Source organism: Doryrhamphus excisus, chromosome 17 (assembly GCF_030265055.1).
Source record: "Doryrhamphus excisus isolate RoL2022-K1 chromosome 17, RoL_Dexc_1.0, whole genome shotgun sequence".
Lineage (NCBI taxonomy): Eukaryota > Metazoa > Chordata > Actinopteri > Syngnathiformes > Syngnathidae > Doryrhamphus > Doryrhamphus excisus.
The window spans coordinates 8,580,948-8,604,827 of NC_080482.1; the positions used below are offsets into that span (position 1 = coordinate 8,580,948).

Genomic DNA, 23,880 nt, shown 5'->3' on the forward strand with positions numbered 1-23,880 from the left:
TTTCATTGTATTACATTACAACCATGTAAATGTATACATGAGATTCATATTTATTTTTAGTGTAAACATGACCGAAAATGCTACAAAATGTTTTTTGCAACATTTTTCCTGCAGCTGCTGTGTGCCCACTCTGATTGTTCTGCTTTCATTTGTCCATGTTTGGTGAATAAAGTGTTTGAGATCGATTGGCGCCTCAACGCAGATGAGAATGTGCTTGTACTTATCGACACGTTGAGATTTTTCTGTATTTTATGACTGGATATCATAGCACTTTTTAAATAATGTATTATCACTGCGCTTTATACAGATTAATTCTTTTGTTCGGGTTTTACTACTTTCATAACTGCTTGAGCTCATGAAGCCAACAATGGAGTGTAAGACATACAGCGTGTGAGCTACGTTGCTAACATTACAGCCGGATTCTAACAAACATCGAAAGAAAAACAGCTTCCGTATCTGAAGCTGACAAAGCTTACAAAGACTGCTTAGGTCAGGGGTGGGCAAACTGCGGTCCGGGGGCCACATGCGGCCCACCAAGCGCTTGAATCCGGCCCGGATTTCAACTTTTAACATAGTACAAACTGGCAACATGACTTGCAGGTCAGATGTCTTATTTAGTAAAAAAAAAAAGACAAAACTGTAAAATTAAATTACATAATTTGATGTGTTTTGATGTTTAAAGTGCTGATGTTTAAACATACAGCTCATAGTATAACACTTTTACAGATAAAATTAGACCAATAATCAAAGGAAAATTATAAACATAAAATAGTGTGTGTGTGTGTGTGTGTTAAATATATGTTCTGGCCCCCTCGGACAATTGTGTTAAAAATAAAAAATAAAAAAAACAAAAACAAAACTTAAACTATATTAGGAAAGCAGGAAGTGAACAAATGTAACAGTTACTGATTGTAAAAGTACCAGATGGAGGGGTAGGATTTAATAAGCTTTGCTTCTTCCTACTCCTTTTGGACATGGGGAACTGTGAACTGATTATGTGATGCATTCAATTGGAATCTGATGCATGTTCAAATGAAATAAAACCATTACCATTAACTCAATCCGGTCCGCGAGTGAAAATATTTGCCAACCCCTGGCTTAGGTGTTTTAATGTTTACAAAGCTGTCCTCTATAAAGAGGGAGCCTCTTCCTCCATGACGTCATAGAAATATGCTTTACTTCAAAAGTGCCTCTTCTCTTAAAAGTGAAGCAAACAAGTTTTTTCACATTTGGTGTGTGTTCGTAAACTCCACAGACACACAGAACATCATCAAAGTCACTTTTGCACAACAGGGGACAATCTACGTAAAGTATATGGGGGAATAACATACAGCACTAGTACAGTAACAGTCATGTGACTACAGTCTTTGAGGAAAAACTTCAAAACTTTACTACAACTGAAGCTAAACTACACAGCTTCCAGAGATCTACTCCTCCATTACTAAAAAGAACACACGTGCACTTCAAGTGGCACCACTGAATATAATGGTCTACATCTTCAGGTATTGCTGGAGGATTGTTTACTCACTCCCTTCCATTGAGACATCGCTCCAGGGGTTCTTCCCCGCCACCCGCGGCCATACTACCGCACAACTTTCCCCCCCCGTCCAATCCATTCTACTTACTCCAGTCCTTTTGAAGTCATTTCATAACAGAGCAATTTTCTCGTTAGCGTTGGGCTTTAATTGTGTGTAATTAAGCGTGCTCCGGCGGTATAGGGAGCGCTGTTCGGAGAGGGGGACTTTGATGAGGGCTTGAGGGGGAAATTAGCTGTAGTTCAGCTGTGAAATATGGGGTTAAGTGGGATACCAAGTCGGGAAAACGAAGGAGTGAGAGAGCGGTCAGTGACTCAAAAACATCGACATGGAAAAAGAAAGCGGCAGTGAATGCAATGGGAATTGGGTAATAGTATAAAGATCATTCATTCATTCATTTTCTACCGCTTTTTCCTCACGAGGGTCGCGGGGGGTGCTGGAGCCTATCCCAGCTGTCTTCGGGCGAGAGGCGGGGTACACCCTGGACTGGTGGCCAGCCAATCACAGGGCACATATAGACAAACAACCATTCACACTCACATTCATACCTATGGACAATTTGGAGTCGCCAATTAACCGAGCATGTTTTTGGAATGTGGGAGGAAACCGGAGTACCCGGAAAAAACCCACACATGCACGGGGAGAACATGCAAACTCCACACAGAGATGGGTGAAGTGGAATTGAACTTGGGCCTCCTAGCTGTGAGGCCTCTGTGCAAACCGCTCGCCAACGTACAGCCCACAAAGATACCCATATCTAATGAAAATGATTTCATAAATGACCCTCCATTACATGGTACTATTAGTTCAATTACACTCGATCCTTCACACAGCATGGAGTCAGCTACGGCATGTCTGACATGACATAGTAAGTAATAAGTTCTCCCATTCGGTGTGGAAGTGGTACGTTTTTTGTCCTTCTTCCCCACTCTGTTTGAAACCCTTAAGTTTAGAATGAATAAATTTCAAGCTAACTAGTTAGCTTGGTGGCATGCCATGTTTAAAGCAGTGATCCTATAGCCTGAGCATTACAGTTGAGCAATGTGTTGTAAACAAAGAATAATACAAGTGTAAAGGCAGTTTTATGATGGTATCTCATGTTTATGGCTCTCTAATAATGATAAAAAATAGTATTTAAAAAGTAATAAACAGGTTTTCTATGATCTAATCCAGGGGTCTCAAACTCAATTTACCTGGGGGCCACTGGAGCTAGGGTCTGGGCAAGGCTGGGCCGCATCAGGTTTTCAAAAAAAAAACAACAAAAAAACGCATTTATTAAAAACAGAAAAATATACAAACTTTTTCAGTGCTTTGGTTCCGATTTGCTACAATAAAAGCTCTGATAAAACATTCCACTGTTCTCAAATATCTTAATTTTTATTTTTCTGCACAAAATAAATAAACAAATCAAGAATAAAGAAAATCAATCAATCAGTAATAAATAAATATAATAATAATAATAATAAAACGGCAAATAATAAAAACTTAAGAAACCACATATAGTTGGTGGGTAGACAAATTATTTTTTTCAGATTAAAATTAACAACGCATTATTAGAGCCCTGTAGACATGACAAAACACGACTATAGTCACATTTATACTCTTTTTATTTACAACATATTGCGCAACTGCATGGTCTTGAGACATGCTAACTCGCAAACTGGAGAGCTAGCCACCTGAACAATAGCCTTCAAGTTATTTCCTTTAAACTTAAATAGCCAAAAACTTACCACTTCCACATGGATAGGGAGGATAACTATTAACAGTAATTTAACCTTTAACATGAACATTAATCAAATGTAATAATTTTTTCTGGGTACATGATACCATACAGCATCCATATCAAAACTTGCGCGGGCCGCACTAACATTAAACTTTCATATCAAGGCGGGGGCCTCAAACTAGTGTTTGAGACCCCTGATCTAATCATTCATACCTAATCCCGCTTTGTAGAAATTCACTTATAAACAAAGCACGACTGTATAAGTGTTGATGTACTATCCACTATAAATGACTCAAGACACAGTCATTATTGTCTAAGTAACTGGCAACACAAGTGGGTACCAGGATAAACGTGTCAAGCATGATAATGGGTCACGGTCTGAGGCCGCATGAGTGGTACCAGCACTGATGGAGATGTGGTTCATTGAGAAAAAACATCAATCTTAACTGAAGACATTCACTATTCGACTAAACACAACAAGTGTCTTCAACCAAAAATCCTCAAGTGGCTCCAACGGTCTTAACATAATGTCACCCATGATGACTGCGTACAAAATGGAGCTTCTTGCCCTTTGTATCCGCTAATGCTTCTATTCCGAAGCCCCATAGCAGCTATAAAAGTCAGCGTATCCATAAAGCACATGAGGAATGGACTGGAGCTATTGACTGTACCGTGACATGCTCAGCGGATGACGACCAACTCCGCCGCCGGGCCCTTTATGAGTCCTTAATCCCCCGATGGAACTGCCCCCCAAATGACTATAATGAACTTGTTAAAGCCTCTATAAATATTGGCTCCCGCGTTCAGCAATCGTTTCAGCAGTTCCCAAAAGCAAACAAGTGGCTGTAGGCGTCCGAGGTGTGTTGTGGGTAATGCCTAATCAATGAAAAGGATGCTCCCTCGCAGTGTCTTCATTCATATACAAAATTGTGGGGAAAATCACGTGGCCGGGACGAGCGCAAAAATGATTCATATCGATGAACATAAAATCTGCATCAATAGCAAAGGTTCTTACAAGGAAGGTTTGAAAAAGGCAATTTGGTATTGATTGTGAGACCTTAAAAGTGAGTCAAATTCACTACGAAAGCAGAGTAAAGAACTTTGATTACTTTCCATTCCAAAAGGTCAGACGACAATCGAAATGTATGAAAAACGAATACACTTTAACAGTATGAACGTTCAATCAGGTTTAAGAATAAACATGTCAGGACTTGTTTTTTTTGTGAACGACATCTTCTCACACTGGTCTTATCGTGTTTGTCAAATTAAATAGATTGTTACATTAACATAACATATTAATTTGATCTTATTCTGACTTGACTTAAAAACCTGATTAAAGACTTGACTGGATATTTTCAAGAAAAATAGGCTTTTAAATGCAAAATTTTTGGGATATAATGTATTTATCGTGTTTGTCAAATTAAATAGATTGTTACATTAACATAACATAATATTAATTTGACCTGCCTTATTCTGACTTCAGACTTGACTTTCTGAAGACTTACTGGAATTTTTCAAGAAAAATGGGCTTTTAAATGCAAACTTTTTGGATATAAAGTATCACGTTTGTCAAATTTAACAGATTGTTACATTAACATAACATTATATTAATTTGACCTGCCTTATTCTGACTTTAGACTTGACTTAAAGACGTTAATGTTGGTGAAAATGTAAACACTGTTTCTTCACACTATAGTGACAGCTCAGCTCAGCAAGCATGTGAAAAAGTAATAATCCCACTTTAACAGTATGAACGTCCAATCAGGTTTAAGAATAAACACATCAGCACTTTTTTTCTGTGAACTACGTCTTCTCACTTTGGTCTTATGTTATTAAAAAAAAACAAGACAATTCAAAATGTATTTATCGTGTTTGTCAAATTAAATAGATAGTTACATTAACATAACATTATATTAATTTGATCTTCCTTATTCTGACTTGAGACTTGACTTAAAGACCTGATTAAAGATTTGACTTTTTGAATACTTACTGGAAATTTTCAAGAAAAATAGACTTTTAAATGCAAAATATTTGGATATACTGTATTTATCGTGTTTGTCAAATTAAATAGATTGTTACATTAACATAACATTATATTAATTTGACCTGCCTTATTCTGACTTTAGACTTGGCTTAAAGACCTGATTAAAGACATGACTTTCTGAAGACTTACTGGAAATTTTCAAGAAAAATAGGCTTTTAAATGCAAATGTTTTGGATATAATTCATTTATCGTGTTTGTCAAATGAAATAGATTGTTACATTAACATAACATTATATTAATTTGACCTGCTTTATTCTGACTTGAGACTTGACTTAAAGACCTGATTAAAGATTTGACTTTCTGAATACTTACTGGAAATTTTCAAGAAAAATAGACTTTTAAATGCAAAATATTTGAATATAATTCATTTATCATGTTTGTCAAATGAAATAGATTGTTACATTAACATAACATTATAGTAATTTGACCTGCCTTATTCTGACTTGACTTAAAGACCTGATTAAAGACTTGACTTTCTGAAGACTTACTGGAAATCTTCTAGAAAAATAGGCTTTTAAATGCAAAATTTGGGGATTTTAAAATGTTGGTGAAAATGTAAACACTGTTTCTTCACACTACAGTGACAACTCAGCTCAGCAAGCATGTGAAAAAGTAATAATCCCAAATATTAATTCCAAAATTGTGCATTTTTTTTTCTTTTTTTGTGTGGTTTTATTGCAATTCTGGCAAAACCCAAAAGTAACATTGCAAATAGAAACGTACTTGCTTTCTTGCCATTCATGTCCTTGTTGCTGTTTCTACACACGACACCACACCACACAGTTTTCAGTAAAATATTGCCAAAATCCAGTGTTCAAACCCCTGTCATGCATGACATATCACATGAAATCATCTAATTTTCTTTTAGTTTTTTTTGTGACGCTGGTAATGACAAAGGTGAGACTGTCATGGTGACATGCAGAGTACTGTAACTGTAACTTATTGCAACATAGGCGCATGCATCTGTCCTGGCTGCTCAGTACAGTAAAGCTAAAGTGACAATACTGAAAATCCGGTCAGCTGCATATGAGGACACTCGACCCCTTGACTCATGCGGCAATCTCATGCACAAAGTGACTTCCAATTACAATTACCTCTATAATTGTCTTTTAAGGTACAATATTTTTACACTTTGCGCCTCTTTAAGATGTATTGATATTTCTTTTTTTTTTTTTTTTTTCAAGAAAAAGTGTGAAGTGCTTACCTTCACTGATGTACCATCACGGACTTGACAGACAGCTTCCTCACAAGTCTTTTACTGATGATAATGCGGGCAAATTAACACAGAGTCTCTCTGCTGTAAAAAGCGTGCCGACACTCACCGGGGGGGGACCTATCAAGAGCAGTTTATCATCGCTTTATGAGGCAAAAAGTTGACTTGAGAGCCTAAAAAAAAAAAAAAAAAAGTTGACAGAGCAAAAAAGAAAAGACAGGGAGTGAAGGGGGCGGGGGGTCTCCGGTGCAACTCAAGTGTTCAAAATGGGTTGGATTACATAAGCAAAGCCTTTAAGAAGAAGCAGGGGTGTGTGTGTGTGTAAGAGAAGGAGGGACCGGGTGGGAGGGTGCGAGAGGGAGGGGATCAGTAAATGTGTGTGTGTGTGTGTGTGTGTGTGAGAGAGTGGATCGATCGGGTTATAATTTTGTCCGAAGTGAGGTAGAAAATAAAGTTCATGGAGGAATGAAATTTGAAAACAGATGGCGAATCTCGCTGTCGTCCCCTTAAATAAGATTCGATCTCTGGGAATGGAGTGTAGACAATATTCGGTGGGACGTTTGATGAAAGTGACAGATTTTTCATTTTGGACATGTGGGGGGTTGAGGGGTGAGGCATGGGGTGGGGGGGGTGGTGATAGAGGGTTCATCTTATTTGTCCACAGGATAGAAACTTAACTTGGAAGAGTAGGACACAGTGTTTCCCCCCCTCATTCAATCCTATCCTAACCCCCATGTGCGTCCCTCTTTTAACCCCCCCCTCTCTCTTGCAAAGAGAGGCAGCGGGTGAGGTGAGGGGGGAGGCAAAGGGAGAGAAAACAAGAATACCAAATAAATGAGAAATTTTCGTACAGAGCCCCGCTTCCGTGCGTTCCATGCTAGCAATAACAATTAAATATCGACCGCTTTCTCGGCCGGAGAGAACCTGAGATACCCGGAGACTGCCAAGTACCGACACCAACCCCCTCACTCCCGCGCGCACCCCTCCCAACATATTCCGTCTGGCAATCACCCCCCCCCCCCCCCCCTTAGCCCCCAAACCATATACACCTCCTTTTCCTTCTAATCCAAGTCCATCAAGCCAATCTGGTCTAATTTGGTGTATCTCATTTCTCTTGATTCCATCCCCGCAACCCATTTCAGTTCCACTTTTATCATTGCTGATTTGGGGGGGTGGCCTCTTCAACAACAACACCCTCCTTTTGTATTCCCCTTTTAAGTAAGAGGACTTCCTAGCACTGTGCATGTTAGTTTATCAAAATCAATCATGGGATTTGAGTGGCGGCGGCGATGGGTTTCAGGTATCAGAACGTTTGGTTTTCAGTGTAATGTGTGCAATCGGAGTATTCTTAAATTTATTTGAAAATTTGCCCCTTTATGTTGACCAACTAGCATAAATGTGATACAGATACCCTCAAAGTTTTATAATCATTCATTCATTCATTTTCTACCGCTTTTTCCTCATGAGGGTCACGGGGGTGCTGGAGCCTATCCCAGCTGTCTTCGAGCGGAGGTGGGGTACACCCTGGACTGGTCGCCAGCCAATCACAGGGCACATATAGACAAACAACCATTCACACTCACATTCATACCTATGGACAATTTGGAGTCGCCAATTAACCTAGCATGTTTTTGGAATGTGGGAGGAAACCGGAGTACCCGGAGAAAACCCACGCATGCACGGGGAGAACATGCAAACTCCACACAGAGATGGCCGAGGGTGGAGTTTTATAATCATGAGACATCATAATCATGAGATCGGTCAATAAATTATGGACACTTAGTAGTTGTTTCTCACCCGTGCCCTTCATTAGATGTTCCGCTTCATGGTGGCCATGTTTGTTAAGTAACCCTGCTAAACTTTTACATACATGTGCTTCTGAGTCCGGTAGAGTCACGTATCAAATTTGGTGATTACATGGCGAAACAGCCTAAAGTTACAGTGGGTGATTTGTAGAGTGCATTGAGCTGAGTGTTCTCTGATTCTGCTGAGGTACACTCGAAAATAGCTGAATACACTGAAAAATTTTTTTTTCTTCTGATGCTGAATACACTGAAAAAAAGTAGTTTTTTCTTCTGACGCATTTCCTCTTATATATAAATATCTAGACCCCAAAAACAAGACGACTTTGAGGCTTTTTTGTATGTAAAAAAAATAATATCTTATATTCGGGTCATTACTATATTTAGAGAAACTAGCAAAGCTGCCTGTTTCAGGCAAAAAATAAAAAAAAATTTCAGTGTTCACGAGGATGTTCATGAAAAATCGCAGTAAATAAAAATTTAATAAATAAATAATAATTTCTGCTGCAGATCATTTCACAGGATTCAATAACAGTTCATATCTGAGCTACTCAATAAACCCAAACATTACCCAAGATTCATTTTGTCATCACGATACCACAATCATGTAACAATTATAACAATAATGCAATTTCCCTTTTCACCTACGAGTAACAATTTCAAAATATCCATAAAATAGAAGATCCTTGTAAAGTTACAGTAGAGTAGAAAAATGTATCAAATACTACTTGTACGTGGCGAAAAACACTACTACTGTTGTTCCTTAGACAGCAAACTATTAGACTGAATGAACAGCGCCTCTGCTGGTCCTGTCGCCTGATCTGAAATCAGTTTCCCACACAGAATTCTTCACAATCAGTGAATCATCTAATTATAATGCCCACCTTAGTCGCGATCTGTCGATCTATCAATCGATCTATGGATCCGTAAAAGAACGGAATCCAGAGGAAAATCGGTCAAAATGTTAAACAAAGGGGGCTGCACGGTGGTTGAGTGGTTAGCAATTAAATTCAGTTCAATTCCACCCTTGGTTATCTGTGTGGAGTTTACATATTCTCGACGGGTTTCCTCCCACATTCCAAAAACATGCTAGGTTAATTGGCGACTCCAAATTGTCCATATTAATCCAATTAGAAAGTGGGGTTCGGCAGTAGTCCAGAAGTCATCAGGAGCACTTGGGAATGTGACTAATCACAGCAAAGTGAGTATGCAACTAAGAGGTGGGCCGTGGGTGGAATAAAATTAAAGCAGATTGTTTTGGAAAGCAGGCTGCACAACGGACGAGTGGTTAGCGCACAGGCCTCACAGCTAAGAGACCCGAGTTCAATTCCACCCTCGGCCATCTCTGTATGAAGTTTGCATGTTCTCCCCGTGCATGCTTGGGTTTTCTCCGGGTACTCCGGTTTCCTCCCACATTCCAAAAACATGCTAGGTTAATTGGCGACTCCAAATTGTCCATAGGTATGAATGTGAGTGTGAATGGTTGTTTGTCTATATGTGCCCTGTGATTGGCTGGCGACCAGTCCAGGGTGTACCCCGCCTCGAGCCCAAAGACAGCTGGGATAGGCTCCAGCACCCCCTGCGACCCTCGTGAGGATAAGTGGTAGAAAATGAATGAATGTTAAACAATGTTAAAAGTAGCAGTAGGTATTTTACATGTAGCTGCAATATTATTCAATGGCCATGTTTGGTGAATGTGTAGTGTGATACCCAATTTACTGTCATTCTGCTGTGACAGTAATGAATGGCAACTGTTGGTATTTTAATATTAATGCATGCAGGTTCTTATGTTGTTTTTGCAGGCAGGTCGTCCACATTGATAGATTGGCTTTTTGTACTTTGTAGGTTTAGCTCGGACATGTACTTCAAAAACCTCACATTTGAGAGGCATGATGACTCAAAATTGGACTTTCGACCAAAAAAGACAAATAGTTGGACTCAATTCCTCTCCGACAAGCACCCTTTTGTTGATTGACACGCGGCCGGGATTTGCACACCTCGTGACAAGACTCCCAAAAAGGAGTGGCTTTATGTTGGACTTAGAAGTCCTGATAGCGCTCCAATACCAACTTCTCCAAGCGAATTGCACAACTATCAAAAAGTTTCTCCATCATTGTCGTAGTATCTTCTCCCCCCCCACTCCCCCCTCCTCTTTATATATATTTTTTTCCGCCTCAGAACTTCTCTGTGCTCGCACCCAAGCCTTTCAATTTATATTTATTACCCCTCCCCCACCACCACCACTCAACAGCCTTCTCTCATCCAGCTCTCCCACACCACCAAAAACATCTCTCCATTAATATCTGGGGGTGGGGGTTCCTTCTTTCTACTCTGGATTTTAATTAATACAAAGTTACTACTTACTACTAGTATCACGATAACCCCCAAACTTTCAACAGAGGTGCCACCTCCTTCAGTTCGACACCACCCCTTCACATATGGTTGGTAGTTGAAATAGAGACTACCAGTGTTGTTTTTGTCATGAAATTAGTTCATTGACAAACTTTTTTTTTCATGATGACAACCAGACAAGACCCGAGTTCGATTCCACACTCAGCCATCTCTGTGTGGAGTTTGCATGTTCTCCCCGTGTGCATGCGTGGGTTTTCTCCGGGGATTCCGGTTTTCCAAAAACATTCTAGGTTAATTGGCGACTCCAAATTGTCCATAGGTATGAATGTGAGTGTGAATGGTTGTTTGTCTATATGTGCCCTGTGATTGGCTGGCGACCAGTCCAGGGTGTACCCCGCCGGGATAGGCTCCAGCACCCCCGCAACCCTCGTCGAAGAAGAAGAAGCGGTAGAAAATTAATGAATTATTCTGGGATTTCAGTCTAGAGTGAACCCCAATGGTCGCCCAAAGTCAGCTGGGATAGGCTCCAGCATACCCGCGACCCTTCATGAGAAGAAGCGGTAGAAAATGAATGAATGATGAATGAATGAACAACCAGACAGTGACAAGCTAAACATGGCTCTTCAATGACTAAAATATAACTGTCTCAAGACTGCCCTAAGGGGAGGAGTCTAAGGTCCGTTGGGCTGAAGTTAGAGCTCTCAATTTACCGGCTGATCTCCGTTTCTACTCTAAGCTCTGGTCATGAGCTTTGGGTAGTGAAGGAAAGGACAAGATCTCGGCTACAAGAGGCCAAAATGAGTTTTCTCTGTAGAGTGGCTGGTTCTCTCCTAGAGATAAGCTGAGAAGCACTGTCATCCGGGAGAAACTCAGAGTAGAACTGCTGCTCCTTCTTACTGACAGAAGCCAGCTCCCTAGAGGTGTCCACGAGCTGGACTAAGTGACCAGGTAGAAGGAAGTCTAAGCTTCCTTGCCCAGGGTGCTGCCCTCAGGACCCGACCTCAGATACGCAGTAAAAAATGGATGGAGATAAGCTATCCCTACATTTCATTTTATATTCTCCAATCTCCTTTACAGGAGTTGTACTTTGCGCAGACCTCACAGCTAGGAGACCAGGGTTCAATTCCACCCTCGGCCATCTCTGTGTGGAGTTTGCATGTTCTCCCCGTGAATGCGTGGGTTTTCTCCGGGTACTCCGGTTTCCTCCCACATTCCAAAAACATGCTAGGTTAATTGGCGACTCCAAATTGTCCATAGGTATGAATGTGAGTGTGAATGGTTGTTTGTCTATATGTGCCCTGTGATTGGCTGGCGACCAGTCCAGGGTGTACCCCGCCTCTCGTCCGAAGACAGCTGGGATAGGCTCCATCAACCCCCGCAAATCTTGTGAAGATAAGCGGTAGAAAATGAATGAATGAATGCTAAACAATGTTAAAGGTAGCAGTATGCATTTTACATGTACCTGCAATATTATTAAATGGCCATGTTTGGTGAATAGGTGTAGTGTGATACCCAATTTACTGTCATTCTGCTGTGACAGTAATGAATGGCAACTGTTGGTATTTTTATATGTGCCCTGTGATTGGCTGGCGACCAGTCCAGGGTGTACCCTCACCTGAAGACAGCTGGGATAGGCTCCAGCACCCCCTGCAACCCTCGTGAGGATAAGTGGTAGAAAATGAATGAATGAATAAACTGAACTGACTAAAACAACTGACTACAACAACTAGACTAAAATGCTTTTTATAGTTTTTGTCGACTGGGATAGGCTCCAGCATACCCGCGACCCTAGTGAGAAGAAGCGGCCAAATTGTCCATAGGTATGAATGTGAGTGTGAATGGTTGTTTGTCTATATGTGCCCTGTGATTGGCTGGCGACCAGTCCAGGGTGTACCCCGCCTCTTACCCGAAGACAACTGGGATAGGCTCCAGCACTCCCGTGACTCTCATGAGGATAAGCGGTAGAAAATGAATGAATGAATTTTTATTTGTAGAATATGCTAAGGGACAATAAAAATGAGCTGTAGGCCTAAAATGGCTCCTGTGCTGCAATTTGAACACCTCTGCTATAGACAATTCCATTTAAAAACGTCACTGGGGAAAAAAAAAAAAAAAAAAAAACAGTGCCCCCTGGTGTCATGCTCTTTCTTCCCCTTTCCCACATCCTTCCCCTCACCTCGTTATCTCCCTCTGTTTGACTTTAATTGCTTAATGCATTCATTATCTACGCCCCAATACCTGCCCCATTAACATACCCTATCACCCCCCCCCCCCCCATTCCCCCTTGCCTCAGCCCGGGATGGGAGATGCAGCAAGGACGCACACAAGCATCCTCTCTTTTCTCCTTTTCCTTCCTATAACCTCCTTTTCACTCTATTTCTCACTCGTTCACTCTTTGCCCCCAAACCTCAAGTCATCCCCCCCACCCTCCCGCATCACTCCTGCCTCCCCATCGTCTCCACCATTCTCTCCCCGCGCCTCCTCTCAGTCGCCTCTGCCGGCTGGTCCCTCTCTCCCCGGCGACGGAATTATGAAAAATGCGCCCATCGACAGAGCGCCTCAGCTTCGATTAGCCGAGATGGGACATGACAGGCCGCGATCAATACTTATACCGTCCTATAACGTGTCAACTAATGAATCAATCTCGGCTAAATTTTCCATTTTTCAAAAGCCGACGCGAGAGACTGGAATATCCTCTTTTGTAAAGATATTATTATCGATTTCGTCGGCAATTTGACATCGGGGGTAGTTAATTCCACTCTAGAATAAAATTGAAAACACTTGAGATTGAAGTGAGAGAGGGGAAGGGGGGGAGGGATGGAGGGCAGGCAGGAGGAGGAGGAGGAGGAGGAGGGAGACGGCTGTTGACTTGATAAAAGAGAATGGGAAGATGGAAGGAAGGAGGGAGGAAGAAGAGATACTAATGGTGGCGTGCAAGCACAGACAGCTGCACTATGCCTGTCTGTCTTTGCTGCTTTTTCTTTCATTTGTTTGTACCTGAGGCTGCGGGGTGTGGGGGCGGGGGGGTCTGCTGGCAGACTCCGGTGTCAGGTCCAAACCCGGTTCCAATTTTGGGTGCTGGGGAGATGCCTCGAGTGCTGCCATAGTGCCATAGAGCAAGGCACTAAAGTACATCATGCTGTGGAAATGTGAAATACATTATACAGTGTGTAATATAAATTGGTATATATAAAATGGCATTGTCGCTATCAATCATTCATGTCATTGACTTGGACAAACAATGCAGTGATGACTATAGGAAATGATACTCACCATGTATACATATACATACATATTATACATATACATATACAGTTGTGATTCCATGCTTAAAGTAATGGTAATGGTGTTATTTCATTTGAACATGCATCAGATTACAATTGAATGCATCACATAATCAGTTCACAGTTCCACATGTCCAAAAGGAGTAGGAAGAAGCAAAGCTTATTAAATCCTACCCCTCCATCTGGTACTTTTACAATCAGTAACTGTTACATTTGTTCACTTCCTGCTTTCCATAATACAGTTTTTTGTTTGGTTTTTTTTTACATTTTGTTTATATATATAAATATATATAAATATATATATATATATATATATATATATATATATATATATATATATATATATATATATATATATATATATATATGTTCAAGACTCAAGTAAAACAACATAATTAATAGTGTAAGTTGTCTTTTCTGTGGTTTTTTTTTTTTTTTGCATTGGTTTCTTTTGCCTTACCAGTGACGGCATTTAGAGGAAAGAGTGTGATGACAACCGTAGATCTGGAAATAAAACTTTTAGTGCCACATATATAGGGAAGTGGTACATATTGGACGTGTCCTAACAAAGAGATTGTTGTGTTAGCTAAATTGTGACTCCATGCTAAAAATAATAATTAGGAAATAATTAGAAATATTATCATTAAAAGTACCAGTGTGTGTTTTAATTTCTCTGTCCTTTTGGTGGGGGTTTCTTTTACCTGCCCAGATAGCGATAGCATAAAGGGACAAAAAATTGTGATGTGTAATGCTATTTACATTATAGCTCTTTAAGGGACCTAATGACAAATCATCAAAAAAAAAAAAAGAAAAAAAAATAACCATAAAACAGGCTGTGTAACTGAGTGTAACAATACATACACCATATAGAGCATCAAATATCATGCAAATTCACATACATTTACATACTGACATGTGAATTTATTGTGATATATAGGAAAGTATCTGTCCTGGTTGCTAAATACAATATGGCTAATTAAAAAATATTTTCACAATGAACATGATTTCATGTATTTTTACACTCGTGTGACATGCAAAACATTGGCTGTATAGTTTCAATGATTAAAAAAACATTATATTATATTACAGCTAATTGAAATGTAAAGAAAGTAAAAAAGAAATGGGAATTCAACTCGCATCACGTAATGGATTGTTGCTGATGTTCCACTAGTTGCATCGCATTCAAAGCAATCACAGCAGTTGTGCATCTGTCACAGTGACACAAGGAAGTTATTTAACTATACGCACATGACTACACCATACCAATAGAGTTTTTGTTATGTCATTTGAAATATCATCCAGGTGAGTAAATATGTGTGTGGGGTGGTGGAGGGGTTGTGGAGGGGTGGTGGTGGTCAGCACGTGTGTGTCTGAGTGAAATATAGATGGAGGAGGCCGGTGTGTACGAGGGTCAGCAAGGTGCAGTGTAACTGTCGACAATCACAGCCTTATTTACCTGTCAAAAACACTATCATCCCACACAGCCTCGGCCAAGCAATTTCTCCCGTCTCTTCCTCCCCTCTCCTCCTCCTCCAATTACAACCCAGAGGGCTATTTCTCTTCAGGACAAAAAAAAAACACACTCTTTCCGATAACCCGTCCCCCCCCCCCCTTCCACTCTTCTCCACTCTAGCCTGTTCCTTCCCCGTGCTGAGAGTTGGAGTGGAAACGAACAACCTGTAAACACACCCCACTTATCCCAGTGTATAATGCTGTGTGTTTGTTGCCGACGGCTGGCCGAGTACAGGGGCTTGGGGGGGTAGGGCGTGTATGTGTGTGTGTGTATGTGTGTGAAGAGGCGAGGTGTTGGACCGCATGACCAAACTGAGAGATGTGAAATAAAGATGCAGCCGCAGGTTTGAAAGGCAGTTCGATCAAAGCACTTGCCTGTCGCTCGGTATATCCGTCTTTCTTCCAAGCAGGTGAACTGTGCACACGTTGCCATGTTTACACAGACAGTGCAGACAGTCCGCCTTGTCCTCTTTACAACACTCGTCAGGCTTTGAAGTCTGTTAACGGATCGGCAGCAAAAAAAAAAAAAAAAGACTAAAAGCAGCTATAAATTGTTGTCAGGCCTCTGTTTTGCAGGCGAAAAGTTGATTTTTGAGTTTATACTGACTCGACGGGTCAGATAAAAACCTACAATGAACCTCAGTGTGCCTGTTCTCATTTCGGCAGGGTTTTGCACAAACAGTCAGCTTGTAATACAATGGAACCCGCTTATGTCGACTTCCTTTGAACTTGTTGAGTGCCGTTGACATATAGGCAGTTGTCGCCATAACTGAAGCTAACCATTGCTTGCATATTTAATTGTGATTTTCACCAGCGACATAAAGGAAAATTTGATCGTATTCATAATTCGGGTCAGTGGCGTTAGCCTGTTAGCTAGATCCAAGCCAGGAGAGAAGAAGAGTTGCCAGATTCAGTCAATGGTTCTCAAATATTTTCAGTCAATTATCCCGTGGGACATTTTTCCAGCAAAGTAATAGTTTTGGTTGAAAAGATATAGTACCCCTAAATTCATTCATTCATTCATTTTGTACCGCTTACCCTCACAAGGATCGCAGGGGTGCTGGAGCCTATCCCAGCTGTCTTCGGGCGAGAGTCGGGGGACACACTGGACTGGTCAGTACCTCTAAATTCATTCATTCACTTTTTGCCGCTTTTCCTCACGAGGGTCGCGGGGGTGCTGGAGCCTATCCCAGCTGTCTTCGGGCAAGAGTCGGGGTACACACTGGACTGGTCAGTACCTCTAAATTTGCAAATAAAAATATATATTATAGAAATACATACATGATATCGAGTTGTGGACTCCTATAGAGCAGCTACAAACAATAACCTGCATAGAAAGCTTTCTAGATCTTCCAAAATCTGCACCTATGCCAGCTATATTTCCTTGGATTTCCGAAATTTATTCCACCCACGTCCCGTCCAGTCCACTGTGATTTGTAATATTTTCAAGCGCTCCCAAGGACTTCCAAACTACTGCCGAACCCCACTTTCTAATTTGGTCGGTATTAGGGTTGATAATAAATGAATAAACCCTTTGGAGAGATACTTGAAAAGTGTTTAGGAGTTCATGAACTACCGCTGACTTACCGAGTATGAACTTAAAATATGCTAACGTGGTAGTATAAATATGGTCATTACACATTTTTTGCAGGACGACAAAAAACACTGACTGGTGGAAATGGCTATTAGCAACTTCAGGCATTTGTAATTTGCACTCTACTCCCTGTATGTACACTTTTTTATGCTTCAAAATGCTTTCTTCAGGCAAAGAATATGTAATATTTGCTTCAATATGCATATTTCTTGACTAATAACGGGCTGTATTCAACCACAATATATTTTTGAAAATTCAAACTGCCGAGTGGCCTGGGACGACTGTAATTCAGGGATGGTAAAAACTTTAATAACTGTACTGGCAATGTTTTTAAGTAGCATTTTAACCTGTCATACAACAATACGTGATGGACATATATTGGAGTGGAAGGATAATTGACGTCACAATACAAAGTGTAAAAAGAAGTTAACAAAAACATTGTGTACTCGCAAAGACACCAACGCAGCTCACTTTGATTTCGTCATATTGTATCATGCAACCCATGGGTTTTCTCCGGGTACTCCGGTTTCTTCCCATTCCCATTCCAAAAACATGCTAGGTTAATTGGCGACTCCAAATTATCCATAGGTATGAATGTGAGTGTGAATGGTTGTTTGTCTATATGTGCTCTGTGATTGGCTGGCGTCCAGTCCAGGGTGTACCCCGCCTCTCACCTGAAGATAGTTGGGATAGGCTCCAGCACCCCCGAGGCGCACATGTCGCATTGATTCCTACGTTACATTTCTGTAGTTGTCATCACATCACACATTTTGTCTATGCCGGGAAAAATCCAAAACAAAAAGCCCCTTGAGAGTCCATACTTAAGATGCTCATTGAGTTGAAGTACGTAAGTCTTGTGTGACATCATGCACAAGACCTATGTACAATATCAGATGTGTTTCCTACTGGACAGTGATCATCTTTCTGCAGAAGAATGCATTTAGACAAATAATCCAATATGGCGGCTCGGACAAAAGTGACATATTTGAACGTCTGTTTTTGTCCTCTGGCAGAGAAACCACTCAGATGAATTCTGCTGATGCATGACGTCGGATACAAGGGTGGCCTTTTATTTCCTGCTGTTGCGACTGAAACCTACACGTGTACACACACACACACACACACACACACAAATGGGTCGGTAGTAGTCCCCTGTCCGTCTTCATGACTGGCTCTTACGAAAAGGCCATCTGACAAAGCCATTAACAGGGCGGTGTAATACCTGCATCTGGAGAGGGGGGCCGAATGACACAAAAAGACATTCATGGGCTGCCATGACAGGAGACATGCAGTGACACGTGGGCCGCCAGCTTGATTGAGACATGGACGCTAAATGAACGGAGAGGAGAAACGGAACAGGAATCATGTCAGAGTGAGACATTCCCGCTTTTAAACACCCGAAGAGTGAGACAGCTGACTGTTATTAGTCCCGACTGGACATATTTTAAGTGACCTGACAAAGCTTTTAATTCTCTTTTAACAGTTGCTGTTCAAAAAAAATATTATTTTGCTTAAAAACGTAATGCTTATTCCTTACCAGGTAATAGTGCTTTAAGCATAGAACATCAGGATAATTGCATGAAAAATCTTCTGAAAACTGTAAAAAAAATGTAATTATCACCATTATTCCAACTTTTGGAACTTTTAAAAAATAATTCATAAATGATCACTGTTTTATGGTTTACTATGGCATATTATGAGTGTAAAATATTGACTGACAAATGATATGTATTCTGTTTACTTGGAATCAGTAATGTTACATTTATGACCTGTGTTAAAGGGGATCTATTACACTTTTTCCACTTTTCCACTTTTTCTGACCTATAAATGTTTTTAAAATGTTGTATTCTCGTTTTAAATGATGCCAAAATTTCAGATAATGAGGTTTGTGCATTTGAAAGTGAGCTCTGAAAGAAGTTTGGGATGGCTCCGAATGCTCTGTTTCAGAGATCTTATTCTCACACCAGCTCCGTGTGACATCACAAGAAGCCGGGCATCCTTATATGGGCAGGAAATCTTTCAACAGGGGCAAGCTCATGCTGAAGTGGTTGGAGTTAGTGATTCCCAGGAAGAGAAAATTATTTTAATCTATCAACGGCATTTCACACGGAGGGACTGTTTTTTGTAAACATGAGTATGAAATATCCGCTAAAACTGTTGCTGAAGCCAGAATAAACGCACTCTCGGCGCTAAAGTTGCATTAGAAGCGGACCTACGTTACCTCTCTTTGAGTTCATACACACCAAGTCTGGAATCTCCAGCCTTGTGTCACGTTAGCGATCCTGTAGCTTGCATATAAGCTGTGCGCAAAGTGATGTAAACAAAGCTAGCAGTATTGTCGGTGTGTACAACTACAACTAAAGTATGTATGGCAGATTAATGTCAGACATTAATCAAGTGACAAAACGTCATAGTGAGGATGGATGATGTCGACCTTTTGATGCATCTGCAGAGTCACTGGTGGTAAAACTTTGTTTATTTTAATAGTAACTGTTTTTAACTTATTCTTGCAAGGGCAAGTGGAATATTTTACACAGAATATACCAATTATAATTACTGATTACCAAGTATCATGGCTTCATTCATACGTTGCTTTAAAACTGAATTGTTATCAGCTCAGTTTATCAGTCTGCTGGAACGAAAAGGGTAAGTGAGACTTCACTTTGGGACTCGTGTCGTGACTGGACACAGCACTGCAAGGTTAGCAGCTAAACAGCTTGAAAGAGTCTGAAAGGGTTCAGAGTAGAGTCGGGAGCTACGATGAAAAAGTGGGAGACGTAATGCAAGAGAGCCAAATGAGAAAAAAAAAAGAAAGAATGAATGAATGGGAGGAGAATAATGTTGAAGTGAGAGCAAGGCAAGGCAGCTAAGCAGAACCAGCCAGCCCTCACAAGCCAATCAGGCCTTCATTAGCCCGGGCGGGAGGGATCGATGGCCAGCCCGCATCAATTAAACAGCACCTGCACAACAATGTATATACACACACACACACCTATTCTATAGACTGCTATCAGCAACACACAATATCAACACGTATGGAAAGAACAATCTGAACATGTTCACTCCGCATATGCATATATCAGTCCACAAAACCGACAGTATGAATATTTTCATGAGAACAAATCAATACGAGGAAAGCTTTTACATCAAACCGCCAACGAGGGTGACCACTTGCTGCTCGCTTCACGCACACACCAAATATTTCTTCAAATCCATAAATCTCCTAAAGGCATTTTTTTTTTCCACCTCCAAACGGCACAGACAAACACCAAGGCCAGCTCACCCCTCTGACTGCCAACACACAACACATACGCAACATCGATAACACCCAATTACACACACGCTCACACATGGCGGCTCTTGAAAAACACACAATTACACGCGTTCGGGACACACATTTTATTAACAGTCAATTACACACATGCATAAATCACTCTATGACTATCCGGCTTTCTTTTGCCTTTTCGCTTATCAGGCACACACATGACTAGAGACAAAATAAGAAAAATGTTCACACACAGTCCAAAGCTGTTTGAATTAGCCTGCATTGTAATACAGCACGGCATGGCACAGCTGCGGGTGAGTGGTTAGCATGTTGGCCTGGGTTCGATTCTGCAATTGGACATCTCTGTGTGGAGTTTGCATGTTCTCCCCGTGCATCCGTGGGTTTTCTCCGGGTACTCCGGTTTCCTCCCACATTCCAAAAACATGCTAGCTTAATTGGCGACTCCAAAATTGTCCATAGGTATGAATGTGAGTGTGAATGGTTGTTTGTCTATATGCGCATTGTGATTGGCTGGCGACCAGTCCAGGGTGTACCCCGCCGGGATAGGCTCCAGCACCCCCGCGACCCTCGTGAGAATAAGCAGTAGAAAATGAATGAATGATTCTGGGATTACAGTCTAGGGTGAACCCCAATGGTCGCCCAAAGTCAGCTGGGATAGGCTCCAGCACCCCCGCAACCCTTGTGAGGATAAGCGGTAGACAATGAATGAATAAGTTCATTGACAAACATTTTTTCATGATGACAACCAGACAAGACCCGAGTTCGATTCCACTCTCAGCCATCTGTGTTTGGAGTTTGCATGTTCTCCCCGTGCATGCGTGGGTTTTCTCCGGGTACTCCGGTTTCCTCCCACATTCCAAAAACATGCTAGGTTAATTGGCGACTCCAAATTGTCCATAGGTATGAATGTGAGTGTGAATGGTTGTTTGTCTATGCCCTGTGATTGGCTGGAGACCAGTTCAGGGTGTACCCCGCCTCTTGCCCAAAGACAGCTGGGATAGGCTCCAGCACCCCCCGCGACCCTCGTGAGGAGAAAATGAATGAATGAATGAATGTAATCCAGCACGACACGGCAGCGGGTGAGTGGTTAGCATGTTGGCCTGGGTTCGATTCTACGCTTGGACATCTCTGTATGGAGTTTGCATGTTCTCCCCGTGCACGCATGGGTTTTCTCCGAGTACTTTTATTTCATTTGAACATGCATCAGATTACAATTGAATGCATCACATAATCAGTTCACAGTTCTACATGTCCAAAAGGAGTAGGAAGAAGCAAAGCTTATTAAATCCTACCCCTCCATCTGGTACCTTTACAATCAGTAACTGTTACATTTGTTCACTTCCTGCTTTCCATAATACAGTTTAAGGTTGTTTTTTTTTTTAATTTTGTAATTTTTTGTCCCATACCAAAGTACGAGGTAATATGACCATCCAATGACATAATTGGTACCATAGTCAGTGTCAATATAGTGATATGTATAGCACTGAAATTCAAAGCCGTGTCTTGCTAGTTAGCTTGCCTTGTAATGGTTGTCGGCACTTACTTTTGTTTGTTTTGGTGAGTTCGATCCTCTCGCTAGTCTCAATTGAAGGCAGAGATGTCAGCACACTCTTCTAGAGTTGTGATCACAAAGTGTGGTCAGGAATACTTTAAGGTTAAAACTCCGGTAACAAAGAGTGAACAGGAAGTGACGTATGAAGTACATCTCATTAATAAAGAGGCAAGCATGGTGCATTGTATGGTTTCTACAGTATCTGGGTGCAAATATGCTCTAAAACCCCCCTCTTACCGACCACATAGCTGTCCCTACCCCTTAATATCTAGCGAAAATATTCAACTCTCTGGAATAAGCAGGCTCTTGTATGGGTTGCTATTATGGGGGGGGCATGCTTCCCGAGCCCCCCTGCGCGTCACCTGCTCACTGTGGCATTGACACATCAGTCTCCCGCGGCTAACGCAATGTGACAGTGTTGAGATTATAATATCTGCCTCGTATTACTAGGGCATTAGCGCCATTATTGCACTCCGGACCGCTCAGGTGGGCCCTCAACACTGCTGAGCTGAGGAAATTGAGAGTGGACACTGTGGATAAACGAAGTGAAAAGTGGGGAAGGGGTGTTTAGGACCAGAAGCTCGATGAATGAATTTGGAGAAAAAACAGGGGAAGCGCTAAGCGACGCTAAAAAGCGCAACCAGCACTGTGTGTGTGTCATTAGGGAGACAGCATTAACGTCCGAGGAGGAGCTAGCTTGCTCTAGTCTGGATTTGTTTGGGTATATAAACTTGGTCGGTTTCGCCTCGGTTCAAACCATGTGACCTCGCTCTTGATGTTGTAGGATGTAAACAAGAAGCTTTGCCAAAATAGTGCTAATAAAAAACAGCAATTATATCAACTTGTACCAAACTACATTACACTAAAATAGTCAAATACAGGCACCCTACTGTGCAAAAGTGACATTTTTTATGAGTACCAAACATAAGAAAACTCTAAAATCTCCCTCACTTGTTTGTCTGCAATCTCTCAAATTAAGATCTCTTAAATTTATTGACGCAGGCTTAACTATACATCTTAAAATGTACTATAAGTTTTTTTTATCTGTAGTTTTTGTGTCATTTGATGTGTTCCCTGCCCCAAAACTGAACCAAAGTTCCTTTGGAATTTGGTCCACAATGTGCAATGGATTGACTGAGTGAGGCTAAGTGGTTTGGTCCGCATCAGAGTTTAAATACTGACCAAACAAACCGCACCAAAGGGGCAAATGTGACTACAGTTTCAATGGGTGACAGTAGCCATGTTTACATGGACCTAAATATTCCAATTCCATTTGGGTTATTTGCTCAAACGGAAAGAATGTAACCTTTGTATACACCTCATTCCGAAAGAAAAGTGCCAATCCGAATGAATATATAATCAGATTCACAGGGGTGGAATATTCCTTTCCCCAATCCGATTGAGGTATCTTGTATCCGCTCAAACGCAAAGTTGTCAGACTGCGTTCTTCTTCGTGGTGTTTTTCTTCTTCTGTTGTTTATTGGCGGTTGGCAAGCAGCTTTCGTGTGCATTAGCGCCATTTGTGGAACAGAATCTAAACCCTTCTATACGCCATTCACAAGTCCAGTTTTATTAAAAAAGAAAATATATATCTATATAAAACATGTGCCGAGCTTAATTATAAAATATTAGCAAGATTGAAGTTTATCTTTTCCTGTTCCCGGGTGCGTTCTTTTTGAGATATGATGTAACATACAGCTCTAGACGTTCTTTGATTTAAAAAAATGGAGGCGAGCAATCGGCACTGGACTGCTGCGGAAAGTTTGTTTCTGATTGAAACTAAATTTCAAGACTGAACGAATGAAAAACTGGCAATACGGAGTTATTCCAACAAGTGAAAGAAAAACTGGAGGAAGTCGGTATCACGTGATGTTGGTGTTTACGCTTTACTGCGCATGTCCCATTGACTATTCTGGTTGATTATAGTGACGCATGTAGACACGCGATTGGGATATTCCTTTCCATGTATACCATTTCTTTCCA

General features: G+C 41.1%; 1 protein-coding gene across 2 annotated transcripts in view; it reads right to left on the reverse strand.

The window, feature by feature from the left end:
- Positions 1 to 23,880, reverse strand: part of erfl1 (Ets2 repressor factor like 1) — a 131,299-nt gene that overhangs the window by 67,203 nt on the left and 40,216 nt on the right. The window contains exons 1-3 of one of the 2 annotated variants that reach the window (XM_058052996.1): positions 16,504 to 16,574; positions 13,667 to 13,808; positions 6,507 to 6,688 (exon numbers count right to left, since the gene is read on the reverse strand). The gene's annotated coding sequence lies outside the window, so the exon portion shown is untranslated. Of the gene's footprint in view, positions 1 to 6,506; positions 6,689 to 13,666; positions 13,809 to 16,503; positions 16,575 to 23,880 lie in introns of those variants that run through there. The other variant, XM_058052995.1, reaches the window with a different exon arrangement.